Source organism: Mytilus californianus, unplaced genomic scaffold (assembly GCF_021869535.1).
Source record: "Mytilus californianus isolate M0D057914Y unplaced genomic scaffold, xbMytCali1.0.p SCAF_12, whole genome shotgun sequence".
NCBI lineage: Eukaryota > Metazoa > Mollusca > Bivalvia > Mytilida > Mytilidae > Mytilus > Mytilus californianus.
Window position 1 is genome coordinate 57,152,300 of NW_026262604.1, and position 21,376 is coordinate 57,173,675.

Genomic DNA, 21,376 nt, shown 5'->3' on the forward strand with positions numbered 1-21,376 from the left:
ATACTCACAATATAATTCAAACAGTATCTACTACATGTCACTTTAGACACAAACTCTTATTGAAAAATGATCCAAAGTACCAAGCTAGTATATGTTCTTCAATATATGAAACAAAGAGATGTGGTATGATTGACCATGACACTATCCACCAGAGTTCAAATGAAGTGGGTATCCTTTCATTCACTTTCCAAATTACATGTATATACATATGCATGTAGGCAAGTTATGAGAGTTCCATTTATGTACTATAGATATTTGGATTTCAATGCTTTCATATTACAAAATGCAGGAAATGTACTTGAATTGCTTTTAGTAGACACAAAGCACATTTGTTTATACTGAATATGCTTGAAATATTTCCCACTGTACAACCTTTCATATTAGTGTTAATACATGTATGAAGAGATATATACAGCACTGTGACAACAATACTAACTGAAAGTAATCTAGAGGTCAAATATTGAATATTACTAGTATTATTTTTAATTTTGTTTCAGTGAAATCATTTGTGAACTTGGCAAAAGAACTTCTTCGTTTACCAAATGTTAGATTTCTCCTAGTAAGTGAAACATTTTATCAGGACCCACTAGAGGAGTACTTTTCTAAACAGAGGGGTATGAGTGGGCGCTGTGATAACCATACTGTTAGACAGTTTCAACATAATGCTTTAAAGCTGCAAGTAGCCGGCGCACCAGCTGTGATGGCCTCTACTAGAGGTAACTGTTAAATGCGAAGAAAGGAACTTGCCTTGGCCACACCATTGCAAAGAAGAAAACATAAAAGTATGTAATGTGAATGAACCAATTTATTAACTTCACAAACCTAATAAACCTAATAAATCATTTTGGGATAGTAATTCTATATACAGTGTTGATTAACTCTGCCTTCTTCGTTTCAAATTTTCCACTGTACATTTGCATTTGATATTTTTGAAATATTCTCTATCACAGGTTGACATTTTTAGTAACTGATATTCTAAAACAATGCAATGTTATGGAACTTTAAATGCATAATTATCTGTGTTCATGCAGATTCTTTTTATATACATATTGCCTAAAATTTCTTTGATCCATTAAAACAAAAAAGGGGGAGGATAACTTACATATGTACATCTACAGAGATATAGAGTCAACATTTAAAAAAAAGGACAGCAGTCTGTATGAAAAGCTTATAGATGTTACAATACAATTTGTTTTATGTCACTCAAGTAACACTATCGTCTTTATGGCATGTATGGACATACATGTATCAAAGTAATGTAATTGTAATCAAAATATTTATGAATACATGTCATTTTGTATTATTTCATTTAGATTTTTTGAGAACTCATACATTTTCTTTGTTTAATTCTCGTCTCATGCTTTCCTGTGATTTACATGACAGATTTTTTTCCCTGATTCTTTTTAATGTACATATAAACATTTGAAAATCCCTTTAGTCTTAAATGTACCCAGCATTTTACAAGTCTATTCAAGAGAAAATAATTTGTGTTGTCATCATCCATTGTCATCAGTGTCATTTAATATTACAAAGTAGGCTTCATTCACAGCTTCACTGTCCATAATTTGCTGATGGAGGTTTTCCTTTGTTACTGCCTGACTGTCGGTTGCTTTGTTCAAATTAGCTTTCGCATTTTGTTCCATTTCTCTGAAGAAGATGTATACATCATTGCTGACTGAGAAGTCCTCCACGATTAACAATCTCTATCCATTCTTTTGTATATGCCAGAACATTCTCAGTATCACTTTGATTTTCAGAGATTTTAAATTTTTGTAGAAGCTCCCAGCAAATTTTTTATCGAACAAAATGCCTTGTCAACTTCCTACATATGTAGCCTGCTGTGAACCATAAGGCCTGTTCTTCAGACTTCAACAAATTATTTGAAGTCGACTTAACGTCTTCTTTTAAAAGCTTATTTTGTTTTTTCTTTAAAAGCTCCTGAAACAATTGCTCAAGAAGGAACTGCGATAAAAATGTTTGCATGTTTAAGGGATAATGGGAGATTCTAAGAGATTCCATTAAACCTTTAAATGCTAAGCGGATTTCAGCTGATCCACGAATGCTGTGAAATGCTGAAGCTTTCTTCTCCACACGTGTTGATATAAGTTGTTTACTGCTGTCTGCCTCTCCAAAAGATGGCCATAGTAACTGGATCATTTGTTTACAAGCATTTGTTGGCAAATCATTTCATTCAATATTTGAAGTAGCAGTGGACAAGACATCAGTGAAACTTGAACTCAGTCCACAAAAAGGCTTTGTTTTGTGTTGTTTCAGAACGTTTAAAACTATGTCTTTTGCATTGTCAGTGGCAATCTCGAGTGTAAACCCTGGAAGGAAAGATAACATCACTGAGAAAAATTATTTATATATAAAATTTAAAAATATGTTCAAACATTTTCTTTCAGTAAGACAGGCCTCTATGCATACATGTACTACACTTACATTCATGTTATAAAACATCTTGGGTCTATAGAATTGTGAATAAAATTTAACAGACACAATATTAGACCTACCATCAATACTTTATCCCCAAACAGCAATGCAACTACTGATGAGGTTCCTGACAACATTAGCAATTATCTTGAAAATTAAACCAACAATGTAAAGTGGACACTGTAAAGAGAAGACCACTCATTTCAAATATTTATTTTTATTCTATTAGACCGAGAAGGGGTATTTTTTTAAACTTAAAAAAGAATTATCATAAAAGGTACAAGTTAAGAAAAAAATATTTCTGCTTACCCTTCTCCTCGCTTGTAGCTGCAGATGGTCCCGTCTTTGGGCTTTGTATTTGCTTACTGTCACCTGAAATACCAACAATTTCAATATTAAACAGGTTGAAAACAAATCTGATATATTATTAAATATACTACTGTCTTAAATCAGGAGCCTGAAATTCACTAGTTCAGTGGTTATCTTGGGTTGCTGTCCATCATATGTTTTAAGTTTTTTGTTTTTGTATATAACCAGGCCGTTGGTTTTCTTGTTTGAATTTGTCCTTCATAATCTAAGTCCAAACGGAATAAATTTGGTAATATTATTTTCTTTAGAACACATATTACAGTGTTTGCTCTTGTCAGGAAAAAAAGATAATAGAATATTTATTCGATCAGGAACAGATATAATGGCATTGTTTATAACAAAATTTCTAGCTTAACATCTGTTCATTAGCAATTATTCGGTATTGTTTCCCTCAAAATTTAAATAAAAGGTGTGGTATGATTGCCAATGAGACAATTCTCTACTAGTCCAAATAATTATGACGTCTTGAAAGGTTATTTTATTACTTTTCTGTGACGCCTTCCTACGTAGAAAATTAAGATAGCCTTTCAAGACGTCATAATTATTTAGACTAACTCTTTACATGAGACCAAATGACAATTTTTTTTTTAATTTTGGGGATCACAGGGCTGTTCCTAACTTTCGAACAACTTACAAGAAATTAAATGTCATTACAAACTACCTACTTGTCAACTGTTGACTTCCTTTACCAAGACATTCACAGCACATCCAAGCCAAGGGTCCATTGCTGCCGATTTGCAATCTAACACATTGTATGTGATAAAATTTTATTTTGCACTCAATGCTTTTACATTCGATAAGTTGTGACGAATCATCCGATTTACACGAACAATATATATCACTTTCAAAATGTGAGGAAAAAAATCGGGTATATTATTTGTCTCAAATTCATCCATCGTCAAAGTGTTTGTTTAGGATTTATGATTTTGAGTCTCGTTCACATTCATCTATAAACCGTATCCTTAGGATTTATGACAACATCCGCTTTCTTCTTTTATTTCCGTAATCACGGAAACAACCGACACATGACATTATCGCAATTTGCCACACACTGGTGTATTAATAAAGTGCCATGTTTCAAGTTAATTAATATGTCATTAAATGGCACACGGCATCGCAGATGAACCGTTTGAAGTCGGGTCGTAGTAGTTCCTGTCAATATAATACTTCCATGATCATAGTAGCGGAACAAGTGCAAGTAGGAAGCTTTACCTGTTTTTCTTAAGTGTTTCAGTGATAAACTGTAGGCAAGCTGGGAAACAAGAATGTTTATACAAAAAAATCTCCTAGGTCATTATTATGATCAATGAAAACAATAGAAATCGGTCAATAAGTATGCTTAATCTGGCCCAATGTTTAGGCCATTCTAATGTCTTTCTTTGATTTCAGATCAGAATAAGTTTAAAATTTTGGAGAGGCAACCTAAGATTGTTTACACACTGTTACACATTCTGGTGCCGTCTGCTATAAGGCTTATTGGGTTTTGAGAGGAAATGTTTAAAACTTCAGTTAATAGAGACAAACATTTCTTTTTACTAAATAATTAGTCAAATTGGAAATAAACAAGCCTAATAGTAAACACCGTTTATACATTATTTTTGGTAAACATTTTGTAGAACACCAGTACAAAATACTAAACAAACCTATCCACAATTAGCTATGCCAAGTGTAACAAGTCAAACAAAGTTAAAGTCTTCCCGAGTTTGCTTTTGGTAGGGTTTGTGTAACTTAATCTCTAGTTTTCTGTGCCGTTTTTGGTTTCATTAATTGTCTATTTGAAATTGACCGATTTATTTAGTGTCTGTTCTATATATGATTTTTGTTGCTTTGATATATGTGAAGTCTTCTTCAAGTAGAAATGTAATAAGTATTGGATAGTATTTGCTTGTTCAATTCAATTCGTGACACAGTTATTGACTTCAACTATGTAAGGCATGTGTTTTAGTCGCAGCTTTAACCATTCTGTAAAGGCTAGATAAGTTTTGATTAAAAAAATTACCGACTAGGTTAAAAGTTCATTAGAAGCTTGAGCAATTATAAACAACATCAAATCTTCACAAATTCAACACAAAGATTAACTCGGTGGCCGTGCTGTTAAGGTCGGGTGTCATATGGCAGACACCTATGTGCACCTCAAGAGGAATACACATATATAGAGGTATCACTTAGAGTTATTGAGAAACCGACCAAACCACGAAAACGGAACGTTAATCCCTAGACCATAGAAATGATGTCATTGTCAAGTTATATGTCAGACACCAATGTAGACCTCATGAAATATACAAATCAAATATAGTTGAGGTATCACTTATAGTTATTGAGAAACCGACCATACCACGAAAACTGAACGTTAATCACTAGACCATAGAAATGATGTCACTGTCAAGTTATATGTCAGACACCAATGTAGACCTCATGAAATATACAAATCAAATATAGTTGAGGTTACACTTATACCAACTGTAAAACAGGCCTTATTTCGACGAACACGGGACATAAAACGATTGACCTTGAAAATGAAGTCAAGGTCATGTGACAAATGTCAGACATCCATGTACGCCTGAAGAATAGTATACACATCAAATGAAGTTGGGTTTTCCCTAACAGCTTTTGAGCAACACACCAAGGTACAAAATGAAACATTAATCACTGGAATGTGAAAATAAGATCAAATGTAGGTTTACAAATATCATAGCATAATTGTACACATTTAGATGAATGTTAAACCGAATATAGTTGAGCTATCCCTTATAGTTACTTAAACACTGACCTCATCTAATCACGAAACTTTACCAGATTTTCCAAAGGTAATCGTTAAAATTAAGGCCAAGGCTCAGCGACATATGTCATACTGTCATTGACCGTCAAGATAGCGTCTTAAAACCGAACAGCATCTGTCTAGGTAATCTAGTTTCTACAAACTTATCTTATACGAAAAAATAAATCCACATGCGAAAAATATTTTAACCATGCAAATTTGGTTAAGAGATCAGTTTACATAATTATGTCCAATGCATCATTCACACATTGAATCATAAATGAACAAAATTAGGTTTCAGTTTTGACACAGTTTGTAAGCAAACAAACATTCTAAAATAAAGATATGTAGTATCAATGTTTGTCAATGAAACAACTGTCCATGAATACCAATGACAAATATATGGTCGACCACTGATCATTGAGCTACTTTAATAAATTAGCAAAAAGAGTAGTAACCTGTAAACAATGTATGTTTCTGTGGCCAACGATGATAATCAAAGAGTCACAGTGAAAACGTACGCGTGATTTTTATTTTAATTTTAAATGTCTCACGATATTTCACAAAAAAAAACGATAGCATTTAATGTTTTATGATTGAGCAGGCCGATTTCTCAAACGAACTAATTTATATTTTACTATACATAAAACACTATCCTCAAAGTTGTTTAATGTGGCTATTAAGGATTGACAAGATTTTACGATTTAATTGGAAATGATGATGTATCTTTAGGATGTTTCATCCTTCAACTTGTAAAATACTGCGCTTTAACCAAGTTGGATAATATACAAACACAATCTCTTGCGGAAATAAAATCATATAAAAATCAACCATGTTTGTGTATATGTTCATTTAAAGAGTAAGGTATGCTAAGTATTGCAATAATTCGACATAGGACTTTTAATTCTTATTGTACTTTCCATTGTTCTGTCATCCATAGTTGGTCAAGAAACCAGTTGCTGTGGCAAAATAGGTAAAAAATGGCTACAATTGTTAGATTTATTATTGTTGAACATATGTCAGAATGTGTTTTAGCACGCAATGATATAATTACAATATCAGATGACTCTTTGTTATTAGTTTAAGTACTGAACGCAAAACGACATAAATGTTTAATATTTCTTAAATTTTGATATTGTACCTACCGATTAAATCATAAGGAAATACTTCAAGGACCAATAGGCGAAACCTATATATATCAGCATACTGTTCAGAACATGTTTAGCTGATTACGGGATAAATAGTTGTAAAAACTTAAGTAAGTTGGTATTTTTCCCACATTTGAACAATTTACACTCTGTCCTCGTCAATTTGCACAATTTAATACGTTCAAAACGGAAAAGTTCTTCTCAGATAAAGGACCTGTCATATAGTTTCTTTCACTTTTGGTTTAAGTCATTCCTGTATTGCGTAAAAAGTTAAATATTTACTCACTGTTCGGAGATCATGCTTTGTTTTGGCAACCTGTTTTGGTTCGATTGACATCCCCTATCACGATCATGGTATCCTTGGTAGAGGATTGATGTTGAAAAGAACGAATTTATCAATTAATGGTTCTAAGTGGTGTTGTAAAAGTTGTCTTGTCTCTTCAAAAATCTTGTCGACCCAACACAATTTGGTGGACCGTTGTGAAATATTCCAATCGCCGTACTTAAAATCCCGTCCTATTTTCCGCGAATATGACATCGCCTAATTTGTACTTACACGAGCAGCACCACTGGTGCAGATATGAAGCAGGATCTGATCCCCATTCTGGAGGACATGAGATCACACCGGATTTTGTTTGGATTCGTGGTGCTCAGTCCTTAGTTTTCTTTCTTTTGTTTTACTGTTGATTGTCCTTTGTCGTTTTTTTCGTTCTTTCGTCAGTATGGTGAGTTTGGGTATCCCTTTAGTATCTTTAACCTTTCTTTTATAATGCTATGTATATCACCATTCCTTACAATAACGCTCTGAGTCGTTCTAATGGTTTTGTATTGTGCTTCAACTGCAGAGGCAAGGTATGAAAACTTACAATAGTTTATTAACAATCACTTTTTTTAGGTAAAGCAAAGTCAACATTAGTAGAGGCAATTACTACACTGCAGAGGACCAACGGACTGCTTGCATGGAGAGAGTAAGTTTTAGTAATATGCTATGATACAAGTAAAATCAAAATAGACAACATGTTCAAAGTCATTAATCCCTACGACAAATGTGAGTGAAGGAGCAGCTTGTCAGGTTTATGCTCTTATAATATACTAGATTATGGAGTGTGTGTCCGAGCGAGAACTTCTCTAGTTCATTACTTTAGGAATATTTATCAAAAAGTAGTATTTCAATATTCAGCCCCATTCTACTATTTAGTCAGACGTCAGTCGCTACCCTAATATACCCTTTCTTTTTCGGGTAATTAATACGGATAGCGTTTGACATCTTTAGCCGAACAGATTTATCATTTTTACATAATTTAATTCATTGTATGCTGGTTCATATTCTGGACGCCAGTCTTTGCTCCTTTCTAATATAATTCACAAACAAAAAACAAATATGAAGCTTAGAAATGGAAAAATATTAAATACTAAACTCGTTCAAAGGGTATCTACACGTCTCAATCTTCAAAATCGCTTATCTAAAAATACTACCATCGCTAACATTTTTAACAATAAAAATCGTGGTTACCCTTCTATCGATAAGTGTCATGCCAAAAAATGACTTACATGTCCCCGTCTTTCCACCAACAATACGGTAAGGTCCACGTTTAATGGTCGCACATTTTCTTTAAATTTTGAAACTGATATAACTTGAAAAACAAACAGTATAATTTATTTACTCACATGAAACAAACCGGGATGCGGTATTCAGTACGTAGGTGAAACTGGACGATATTTATCTAAACGCACTCAAGAACATCTGTATCGTTTTAAAAGACCCAATAAATTCAAAAGTATCATTTATCAACACCTTAAGAAGCACAATCATCCTATTAAATATTTAGCAGTTCAACCTTTAGAAGTAGTAAATAAGCAGCCTGGTGAATCTCATTCAAAGTTTGTACGATCGCGGAAAATAATTGAATTAAATTGGATTAAAAAATTACAGACTGTCTACCCTCTCGGTCTTAATGATAATATCATGGGAATTGGTAATATATCAAGAACCGATTCTGTTAACATTTTGGATATAGTTTCTAAAACTGTTCGTAAAAACCGTTCTCATGGTCGTAGAAAAAATCGCAATCAAAGAAAATTTCGGACCAATCATACCAATATTTCGGACCTAATTTCTATTTCAAAAAACAACGGCAGACATTATCTGTTAACAAAGCTCTGTTCATTACCGGTTAATAAGTTAAATAAAATTTTAGAGGATTGCAACACAATTTCATATAGCAGTCCTAAGTATGAAATCGTTCAAATTATAATGGCATATTGTTATTCTAAACTGTTTCCCAAAATTGATCGCCCTGAAGATCATAAAAAACAGTTTATTAAAATAAAGTATGTCAATAAAGGTTTTGATTTTGTAAATATTGCCGGTATTTTTAACGACCATTCTGTTAAAGAACAAATTCCGGGATATTTTGATAATACTGAGCTCCCTCTTATTTGTTATATTTACAAGAAATCTACCCGGAAATTTGTGTTTAATTATAGCCAATTGTGTAAAGATGTTAATATCAGTGAAAATACACCTACTTCATGTAATTGCAGTAATTCCGAATACATTTATGGACCCATTTCCCATGTTATAACAGGAGATCTTAACATCGTTCAAGACCGAGAGTTAAAATCATTCCTCAGTAAAGGACCTAAATATCGTCCCCCGTCAATTATTAATTGGAATGAGTGTCGTAATATCATCCACGACTCACTCCATACTTACTGTTTGAAATGGATAAAACGGGAAAAAGCTGACAAAAAATCTTTGGACTCTTTTTTTAAATCAGTAATGAACATAGTTGATATACGTATTCAACATTTTAAAGAACATTTTACTCTTAACAATAACCACAATAAACCTATTTCTCGTATCAAACATAAACTAAAAGAACTAGCCAAGGAATTTGTTTTTGTCCCGGCCGATAAAGCTGCTAATAATATTATTATTGTTTGACGTAAATTTTACATTGAGGTTCTGAAAAAAGAAATCACCAATTCACCAACATTCCAACTGACTCCATTTTCAGAAAACGACATCTGTAACAAACATAAACTTTTAGCTACCGCTTTACAAGCAGAACCAAATACAATGAAAGTCCCAACTATGTATTGGCTTCCGAAGCTACACAAAACACCTTACAAATATAGATTCATTTCGTCTTCAAGCCATTGTTCCACTACTAAATTGTCTATTCTTCTTACCAGTACACTTGGTACAATCAAAAACCTGATAATAAATTGTTCAAATAAGGCCTTCGAAAATAGTGGAATTAATTACTTTTGGAGTGTCAAGAACTCGTTGGAAGTACTTGATAAATTGCATGCATATATTGGTGATTTTGAATCTGTTCAAAGTTTTGATTTTTCTACCCTATATACCACATTGCCTCACATTCTCATTAAGAAAAAATTCACACACCTAATTAAATGGGCATTTAAAAAGTCAGAATGTGAATATATATGTTCAAACTCTTTTAGGTCATTTTTTAGTAGCAATAAACAAAAAAACTATGTCAATTGGACATGCTTTGATACTATATATGCCCTTGAATTTTTACTAGATAACATTTTTGTTCGCTTTGGAGATTCCGTATATCGTCAGGTTATCGGAATTCCAATGGGGACTAACTGTGCACCACTTATTGCGGACCTTTTTTTGTATTGCTATGAGTTACAATTTATGACAAAAATCAGTAAAGACCCATCGAAACAACATCTGATACACAAATTTAATAATACTTTTAGATATTTGGATGATATTTTGGCTCTCAATAATGACGACTTCAGTATGTATACTAAAGAAATTTATCCTGTTGAACTTACTTTAAATAAAGCTAATACTAACAATGACCACTGCCCTTTCCTCGATCTTGATATCTATATCATTAACGGAAAGCTTAATACTAAAATATATGATAAAAGAGATGATTTTTCATTTCCTATCGTTAATTATCCATTTTTAGATGGTGACGTTCCCTTGTCACCATCTTACGGTGTTTATATATCTCAACTTGTAAGATTCGCTCGTGTATGTAACAATGTTTTAGATTTTAACGAGAGAAATGTATGTATTACTGAAAAATTATTACACCAGGGTTTTCGATATCACAAACTAGTCAAAACATTTACTAAATTTTATCATCGGTATAAGGACATCATTCGTAAATATAGCTCAACATGCAGACTTCTTATACGTTCAGGTATTTCACATCCAATTTTTTATGGAAATATTCTTTATAAAGCACAAAAATGTCAGTATTCACCTCTGAAACTAACAAAACCTTTAAATAGACTTATTAAGAAGGGATATAGTTACGATACTGTTGTCAGGTCATTAAAGATTGCATATTTTGGCGTTGATATTGATTCACTTATAGGGTCTTTGCATCTGCACTAAACACATTTATTTAAAAACCAGTTGTTGGCATGACACGGGTTATGTTCTTCTCATATATGTTATGATGGTATGATACTAAACCCCTAACGGGAAGGATTGTGCCTGATATTCATATGATGAAGACATAATCTTTCAATCAGTTTAATTGAAGTCTGGAGCTGGCATGTCAGTTAACTGCTAGTAGTCTGTTGTTATTTATGTATTATTGTCATTTTGTTTATTTTCTTTGGTTACATCTTCTGACATCAGACTCGGACTTCTCTTGAACTGAATTTTAATGTGCGTATTGTTATGCGTTTACTTTTCTACATTGGCTAGAGGTATAGGGGGAGGGTTGAGATCTCATAAACATGTTTAACCCCGCCGCATTTTTGCGCCTGTCCCAAGTCAGGAGCCTCTAGCCTTTGTTAGTCTTGTATTATTTTTAATTTTAGTTTCTTGTGTACAATTTGGAGTTTAGTATGGCGTTCATTATCACTGAACTAGTATATATATTTGTTTAGGGGCCAGCTGAAGGACGCCTCCGGGTGCGGGAATTTCTCGCTGCATTGAAGACCTGTTGGTGGCCTTCTGCTGTTGTCTGTTCTGTGGTCGGGTTGTTGTCTCTTTGACACATTCCCCATTTCCATTCTCAATTTTATTGATATTATTCAAATGATTTTTTTTCAGCAATTATAAATAAAATCACCAAAAGGAACGAGACCGAGTGTGTCGGCAGAGTAAGAGTCGCATGGAAGTATAACCCATTATGCGAATCCGTACTCAGTTCAAATTTTATAATTGTAAATTGAACACAACCATTTAGATCAGTTAACCATTAAAAAAGAATTAGAATACGTAAATGGAAATATTTGATAAGAATTATCAGTAATGACGAAAGAAATTGTAAACACATTTCACATATTAAACAAAGGATATATAGATAAAAAAGCAGCTCAAACCAAACATCGTAAAATCAATTGTAAACCATTCCCAGTTGAGGTAATATCCAAAAAATAGATTGTACAACAATTGATTTTTGTTTAATAGCTTGTTCTCCGATCTCTTCCATTGAAATTGCCTTTCATGCAAGATTGAAACCGTATGTAACCCTTAGTTTTTCACAGACATTTATTTTTGATCAGGTGATTACCAACATTGGCAATGGCTAATTCTTTGCAACATTAATTTCGTTTTAATACCCAAGCGAATAAGTCCCCAGCAGAATTTGGCACAACTCTTTATAATTTTTTTCTTTAATCCATAGTAATCATGTAGTTGATTTAGACTGTTTAAACTGTTTTCATTCGAGTGTCATTAAAGAATCATGCGTGAGAGAGCTTACGAGACTGCAGGGATGGACGAATGGAAGGACGTCCACTTTTTATATATCCAAAGACCAGCATTTCAGCGGGTGGCAAACAATCGATTGCTTGTAGAGAACATGTGAAATTGATTCAGTTTTTGTGCACGTACTTACTTGATTCAAATTGTGTACGTCAGAGGCGCGTTTCGTCTACAAAAGACTCACCATTGACGCTCAAATCAATAAAGTTAAAAAGGCTAAATAAAGTATGCAGTTGAAGAGTAGTGAGGACCCAAAATTCCGAAAAGTTTTGCCAAATAAAGCTATGGTAATGTATTCCCTGTGTATTAACACAGAATCCCATGATATTTATGAACAAAACTAAACGCCGCGTTTGGGTCCCAGGGATATAATTATTATCAGCGTTTGAAGGCTAGCTTGAATAATCGGGACTTACAGAAGTCTTGGTTTCTAAACATAATTTTTACCTTAACCTTTGCCATACACAATATCAATTATGGTTTTCCCATTATGAATGGTGGGAATAGAAACACCTGAAGATCAACTTAGAAAATAATGAAAACAACATGTTATGTATTTTATTCATCCGTAGTGCTTTACGGTAAGTAACAAACACATCGACAAATGTCTTGTAATTAATTTAAATGATATGCCAAGGAACACATTTTAATAAAATGAGAAATATATTATCCTTTTACACAGACTAAGGCACATTGTTTTCTTAAGGAACTTCAAAGTTATAGAAGTTTTATTGCCGAATTACACTTCTAAAATCAAATAGCAAAAGCTGCAAATTAAGTTGGCAAACATAATGATATTAATCGTTATGAACAGACGATATGATGAGAGTAAAGAAAAGAACGAAGCCTATAAACCGATTTACTCACCTTATAGTGGCATTAGCTGTCAAATTCGTGTTCACCGATTTGACTCCAATCTCCTATTTGATTTAAAACATACTAAAACGTATATCCAAATTACAAAATTTCTGAAATTAACAATTAACAATGCATGGACTCGATAATATATTTCATTATTTCGTGTGTGTTTAATCTAGATACCATCTAATTTACCATCGATATGACCTCCGAAGACTGCCGACGGTCACATAACGCGATATAAACATAAATATAAATATAAATAGAAAGCGACCTCGTGCAATTGGACTTTTCTAGGTCTGTTTGATTTTATGTTATAGGTTAAACAAATAAGTTAATCATCGTTTTTACCTGTATAAAATGATTTTTGTGGATCGAATCAATTAAAGAAATGCTTCTACTTTGTTTCACTTGCAATGTTGACATTCTTTTCCTTTTAATGGCTAAACACGACTAATGCATGCGTAACCGATCTCTGGCTAATGGGTTCAATTGAAGGTCATATGTATACGGATTCAATGAGGTCGAATTATTCACTTGCAAGTGAATAATTTATCTGCGATGTTTCTTAGCTTATTTTGACAAAATTAAACTAACCTGGCTGCTAAAAACAAATTATCATTTCACTTTTTCTTTTTCATTAATGATTGAACAAACAAAAATCAGATTTTTATTTTTTTATATCTATTATAGATAATGCCCCTTTAGATTGCTTGTATGTCCATATTTCAGTTAATTTGAGATTATTTAGAGAGATTTGCATCCACTTGCGCCTCAACTAATGACCCGCTGTAATTCTTAATCCAAGAAGTGAAGGAATGACTTTGGTACAAAACAAATACGATTTATTGGACCCTTTGGTAGGGATTGTCTCTGTTTTGAGTTTGGCTCTGCGGATGTAATAATACACATCTCTGTTTGGTTGGAATAGGACTTCAAATCCAGTATCTCCTGTGGAGAAGAAATTATGTATTATGCAAGTTTAAAACAATCAGAATGTAGCTTGGTTTTGGTCCAATGTTTTACATACATTTCTTTTCACAATGACAGCCAAATCAACATTCACGTCATACCGGTCGAACCATTTTTCAGTATATTTGTTTATGCTTATCCTTAATATGCATATTTGTTATGTGACTTTGAGCAAACAACAATCAATCAATTTGTGTAGTGTTTAACTGTAGTTGACAGTTAAGAATAGTGTCTATTCAATACGAAACAATAGGAATAATTTCATAATGACTTACCGAAAGGCAGACTTGACCAAAGGATCATAAGTAAACACATAGTGTTCGGTATAAGAATGCAATTAATCAATACAATGTGTCTTACATCTTTCTAAAATTGGTTTCATGTTTTATACAAAAAGTTTCTGACTTGTTGTATGGAAAAGTGACCATGTAGGAATTCTTTAACAAAGCCAACATCGGGTAATATTTTCCATATCTCTTCCGTATATCTTTTTTATTTTGTTGCCCATTATTGCTTGACGTGAATATTAAAAGAAACGGACAAACGACGACGAAAAGACAAATAACAGTATTTAAAAAAAAAACAGTTAATAAAACACTAAAGACTGAAGTGTAAAACATATCGAAGGTAATTTTCTTAATGTAAAATATCCGAGTTGGTTGTCAACTATGCACACTAGCTATTAAATACAACACCGTATCCTTGTTGAAGTTCGAGTCGTACCTAATTTTTTTTTTTTATCAGCGTTCAGTTTTCATAGGCGATACTTTTAGTCTACAACGTAGTGTTGTAAACGGTGCAAGATGTTGATTGTTAGGATAGCGGTATATTTGTTTGTAGAGTATTAACTCGTGTAGACAGGAATCATTTAGTAGACTGGTTCAGATTAAGCGTTTGTAATGTAGCTAAAATAGGCGTTTCAGATAATGATTTATTAATTGGAATAACTTCAGTGTTATTTATTCAGAGTCATGAAAAAAAAGTTTTAGCATAACTTTGAACCGATGTTTCACTTTGGGGTGAAGATCTGAATGTAAAATAACCGAGCTGCTTGTAACATCTAAATTTAATTGAACACCCGTTCTATAAAAACGAAACCATAACCTTGATGACGTCTTTGCCGGGCCGTTTTATACAGGGCGACGTCATAGTTAGTATTTATTGTTGTTAGATCTTCCTAATATCCTGCAAAAATTTGATACTGGGCTTCTTTCAAACCTAAATCAAGGCAACAGTAGTATACCGCTGTTCAATAGTCTTAAAATTGAGAGTGGAAATGGGGAATATGAATCGATTAAATCGATTAAGCGAACACATTCCGGGTTACAAACTAAAACCGAGGGAAACACATCAACTATAAGAGGAAAACAACAAAACAACAGAAACACTGACTTGCAACATAAACAAACGCCAACATACACAGAAACAGACTATTTGATAACAACTGCCATATTCCTGACTTGGAACAGGACACTTTAAGAAAAAATGGTTGGTTGAACCTGGTTTTATGGCTAGCCAAACCTCCCGCTTATATTGCAATGTTATAAATACTGCAAAACTGACAAGACTACGTGACAGGAATACAGTACAAACAAACGCAAGAACACTCCGCACAGAGAAATACATAAATAGATAATATTATTATTATAGTACATTACAACGTGTAAACCGCAGAATAACAATGGACACCTCCCATGAATTTACGACAGCACACCAGGACATTACAAACGAAGTATAAGCTGCTCTTCAAATGAACGGATCAACGCCACAAAAAGTGACGTATTTTTATATAATCACCGGTAAATTTTAAAAAATATAAAAGATTTGTTTTATTGACACGTACAAGAATATTAAATTGGGATTGAATTTGAAATGGTGTTATTTCATGTATTGTCTAACCATGACCAGAATATTGAAATGGAATTGTGTTTGTAATGGTGTTAATATTTGTATTTTCTAACCATGTCGGTTTTTCTTCTAAATCAAAACTGTATACAAACAAACAAATCCTGTGCATATAGTTGCTTTAAACTTAAAATAATATAAATGAAATAACTAAATACATGAATGCTGGATGTATAAATACCGAAACACGTCATATAGCAATGCGAATTCACATTCGACAAAACAGTCATATTCTGGAATAGGTCACGTTCGGTACTTAGCAGACCAGACGACGTAGATGGTTAACCACAATATAAAACGTTGTATATTTGGTACATGTATTGACCGAATATTTCAAGAGATGGTTCACAAAAGTTTCCTGTACAAAATCCAAATAGACAAGACTAAAGCATTTTTTCAAATGTTTCATCTACAAAAGACTAATTAGGAACGCTCGAATCAAAAACATTAAAAGGTATAAAAAAGTTCGAAGTTTGCTGGAGGTATAGAAATCACCATGTATGCTCAGGACTGCGCCAGGTGTTTTTCTTATTGTTTACGATAACAGTCCATTATTAGCAATATTTAAAAGGACATTATCTACTGTTTTGTTTTCCTGGTTTTGTTGTTTTTAAACTATCAATTAAAGAGGGTACTATGAGGTATCACTCCACAGTTAGGAAATGCTATTAAAATTGACTCACAACATTTTTAATCATCTTCTTTTCCTGGTTTCTAGTTAAGCTAGCTGTTTTTGTCAAACATGTGTATATGTATGTAATTATTATTTGCCATTCATTTAATTTTCAGTAGTTAAAATAGTGAAGTATAATTTCTTTTTTGTGTATATATGGCAACATTCTGCATTCATTTGCCATAGAAAATTGCAAGGAGGGACATGAAAATGACACATATTCCCCCAAAAATTATTAAAAGTAGAATTCAATCCCTTTTGTGAAAATTTTTTCTGAAACAATTGGAATTTATCTATCAAATGATCAAATAAAAATTTGGTGCTTTTCGCCTCATTTTTTCATAAAATTGATTCACAAAGTTCATGCGAGTAAAAGGTGGAAAAACATAATTTCTGGACCAATGTCTGGTATGGATATGAAAATACGGACTGTCATACAGAAAAAATCCAATACTACATACATTCCACAGTATTGATGTTCATATAAACCAAATTTGAAGTCTATGTTATCTTCAGCTATCCAAAAACGAAATTTAATGCACAATTACTTTTATATTGGAAAAATTTACAGGGCCTAACATGCAAAACCACACACCTAACTTTGGAATGATGTCTGAGTCAATATATTCATTCAAATAAATAATTATTTCCTCAGACAAAAGATAAGTGTAATGTTTGCCGCTGGATGCTAATTAACTATATTTCAACTAATCAATAATGTTACTCCATCGATCTGATATGCAAGTCATGCGAAATCTGTTCAACATATGTATGCATTGATAAACTGAAAAACTAGTGTACACTTTTGTATTTTATATAGTGTTGTTTTTATTAATTAACACGCAATAGGATCATTAAGATATCGATTGACTTTATATTATTATGTTATGAACCAACATAAACACATTGAATAGTTGTTGAAATCTCCTCATTAATTATACAGAAATACTTGGAAAGGCCAAAATGAAAAACTCATTTATCAGCATATTGTTCATTACTATTTCATCTGTTCACGGCGGAGAGGATTGCTGCCGAACAATTGGTAAGTAGTTCACATGTATTCCAACATTATAACGATATAGTGTTTGTATTGTTGATATGCACGACCCTCAATACGTTTAAAACGTAGAGGTTCTTGTTAAATCAAATAACGATCAACCGAAGTCTTCAATATTAGCTTTACATGTATAACATTTCTGGTTTTGCAAGAAAATTATAACGTCAAATGTTGTTTTTTTCACTTTCTGTTTTGACATCATGTTTTACTACGTTTTGTAGAACTGTCTTATGATTGCATTTCAAACTGCTACAACACTCATCTTCGCTAGCTCTGAAACATTGTCATTTTCTTGTAGTGCCCTTTTTTCAAATGCGACAGATAAAGACTCACAATAAACTTATTTTAGGTAAAGCAAAAGCGGCATTATTAGAAGCGATTAATACTCTGCAGAATACCAACGAACTTCTTGGAGATAGTAAGTTGTAACATGGTGATTTTTGAAAAACAAAATGTACACACTGTTTACGGTCATTAACTAATATGGAAAATGTGCTATTGAGAGACTGAATGACTTGAAGTTATTCGATTAATATTTTTCAGTGGTGTTTTATTCATCTGTTTTTTTAAAAAATCCATTATTTAATTTAGCATATGTTATTGGAAATATATAAAAACATAGGATACAAAAAGGAAAAGGTCAAAAAGACAAATAAAAGTATACAAAACACAACATAGAAAACTAAAGACTGAGCAAGAAGAACCCCATAAGAAAACAGGGGGTAATCTCAGGTGCAACAGAATGGTAAGCAGATTCTGATCCACATGTTGCATCCGTTGTGATGCTCATTTTATAACAAATTATATAACTTACCTAATTAGAGCGAATAAGTAAGTTATGCAGAAGTAAATATAATTGCTTATTGGCTGTTTTTTAATAGCAGGTTCAACGATTCCTTCCAGTAAAATTGCTTTTCATGCAAGATTGACACCGTCTGTAAGACTTGGTTCGACGCAGACTGTTATTTTTGACCACGTGATAACCAATATTGGTAAAGCATATAACAGACATACCGGTCATTTCACAGCACCCTTTAATGGAATATACGTCTTTGCCTGTACATTTCTACAGAATGGTACATCTTGATTCTTCAATTGGTTCAGAACAGCAGCGAAATATCAAAAGGGCATGCCCCAAAAGGTGGAGCAGCGACAGGATCGATGAGTGCAGTAATATATCTGCACAAGGGAGATGTTGTCAAAGTGCGTCATTATCCTGGCCGAGGATCGCAAACTATACATGGCGATTGGAGCTTCTTTACGGGTTACCTTCTCTAATATTTCATTATTAAAAGTTTCTATATAAATTTTTGTTTGCGTATTTGATTAAAATAGAATCGACAGATTGGTGTCTACAGTGCTTCATCAGGAACGCTCAATTAATCAAATAATTTCAAAACAGAATACGGAAAACATTTGAGACCATCACAAAGGGACAGCTAAATGAATTTTTAATTCCCTTTAAACACAAATCTTTCTGGCAAGAACATATAGATTTTAGAAAAATGTATATGCACTTCATTTGAATGCATAATCATAAACACAACGGTTGAAAAAAATCACTACAATACTATAGTACAACAGATCTTATAAAACGGATGAACCCATATCTGAGAAACTAAATCATGATATCCCTGCCATAGAAAACACATTATACCAGAACATATTGTTATAAAGACTCCGTTTTTTAAACGGGGATTTAAAGTTTAGTTTGTTTTCACATTGTATATTTCTGTTATCGAATATTTGTAAGACACTAACATGATTTTGTTAACTGTTATCGGTATTAAAAGTATGAGATGTGGTATAATTGCTGATGAGACAACTATCCTTATGAGTTCAAATTACAAAAAATAAAACACTCATTGGATGTTAGATGTGTACGGATTGATATTTCAGTCTTAGATACGTGATATTTTATTAGAAGTTATTGGCGTTGAACTAGCTGTCAGTATTGCCTAGTACTATAAGATCTGTACTTTATGTTTCTGTTGTTGTAAGGGGTGTATAAGCACAATGCCACGTCCGGCTTGTGTCTTTGTTAAATGTTGTTTTTAGCATCGGTCTGATGAGTTTATAAAAAAATAAGAAAATATGGTATAATTACCAATGACACTCTCCACCAGAGACCAAATGACATAGAAGTTTACAACTATATGTCACTGTACGGCCTTCAACAATGAACAAACCCGTACTGCATAGTCAACTATAAAAGGCCCCGAAATGACAAATACAAAACAGTTCAAACGAGAAAACTAACGGCCTGATTTATGTAATAAAATAATGAAAGAAATACAAATATAATATACAGCAAGAAACGACAAAAGCCCTTTTCAACTGATTTTTATAGTTTGTTCTTGTGTTGTGCTGTTACACAAATGTCCAGGGGAGGGTTGGTGCCTTCAAACATGTGTAACCCCGCCACATTCTAATTCAAACGAGAAAACTAACGGTCTAATTTATTCAAATCAATTTACGGAAAAACAATTTGACAGACATGAACCATCGCCTTCGCTGAATTATAGGCTCCTAACTTGGGACAGACACATATCGAATGTGGCGAGGTTAGACATTTTTGCTAGCACTTAACCCTTCCTTAACCAGGAACAATGGTGTTTTGTATGTTATAGCACAAAATAAGAAAAGTTGCACTTAACTCAATAGATCGCTACGAAGCACAAACAAACCGACTTACATAAACACAATAGACACAAAATACCGAAATAACAAATAAATAAACAAATAATATTTTCACAGATTATAGAATCAATGAGCAGACATCTATCGGATTTAGTGTTAAGACTATATAAACTTCCTGAGAAACGCTTGACCTTGTGAAATGCCAAAATATACGTAAACAGTATTGATACGACGTAAAATCATGATTACTCATAAATGTACATATAAACGATATATATTTCTTTACATTTTAATTTATCAAAAACGAAATCAATGTAAGTACTGGTTACCCTAATACATCACTAAATTCATAAACCATCGGTCATGTAAATGTTCCAACTCGAACACTTCTGGAGAATTTTGAAATTGAAAAACGTTTTTCATGACAAAGGATGGACAAGACCTTTACCAATATAAACATCACATACATTCAAAAAATAAAAAGCAAAATGAACAACACTAAAAAATAAAGCAATAGCAAGACGAACCCGTTTAAAACAAAATTATTGGTGGTCTCATGTGCTCCGAAAAGGTAACAGATTCTGCTCCACATTTGACATCCGTCGTGTTTCTGATGTAAGTTCAAAACCGGTGATAAGTTTAATTCGGTAGGTCACATTCGAGGAAAAGAGGACGGGATTGTGGTTACGACAATTGGAACATATCCGTCGTCCTTTGTGAAACAGATATTACATAACGATAAACCAAATCGTGTCGATGAAATTTCGAATTGTATAACTAGCATATTTTCATAAATACATTTTCGGGTAGAAGTTTCCACTGATATATAGTAATTGTCGTTTCCACA

At 32.9% G+C, this 21,376-nt stretch overlaps 1 protein-coding gene and 1 pseudogene across 1 annotated transcript in view; both read left to right on the top strand.

Annotated features, from left to right (window-relative positions):
• Positions 1-19,196, top strand: part of LOC127721146 (complement C1q tumor necrosis factor-related protein 3-like) — a 101,148-nt pseudogene extending 81,952 nt beyond the window's left edge.
• Positions 1-21,376, top strand: part of LOC127722059 (cytochrome P450 3A8-like) — a 497,429-nt gene that overhangs the window by 459,498 nt on the left and 16,555 nt on the right. The gene's annotated exons all lie outside the window — the stretch shown is intronic.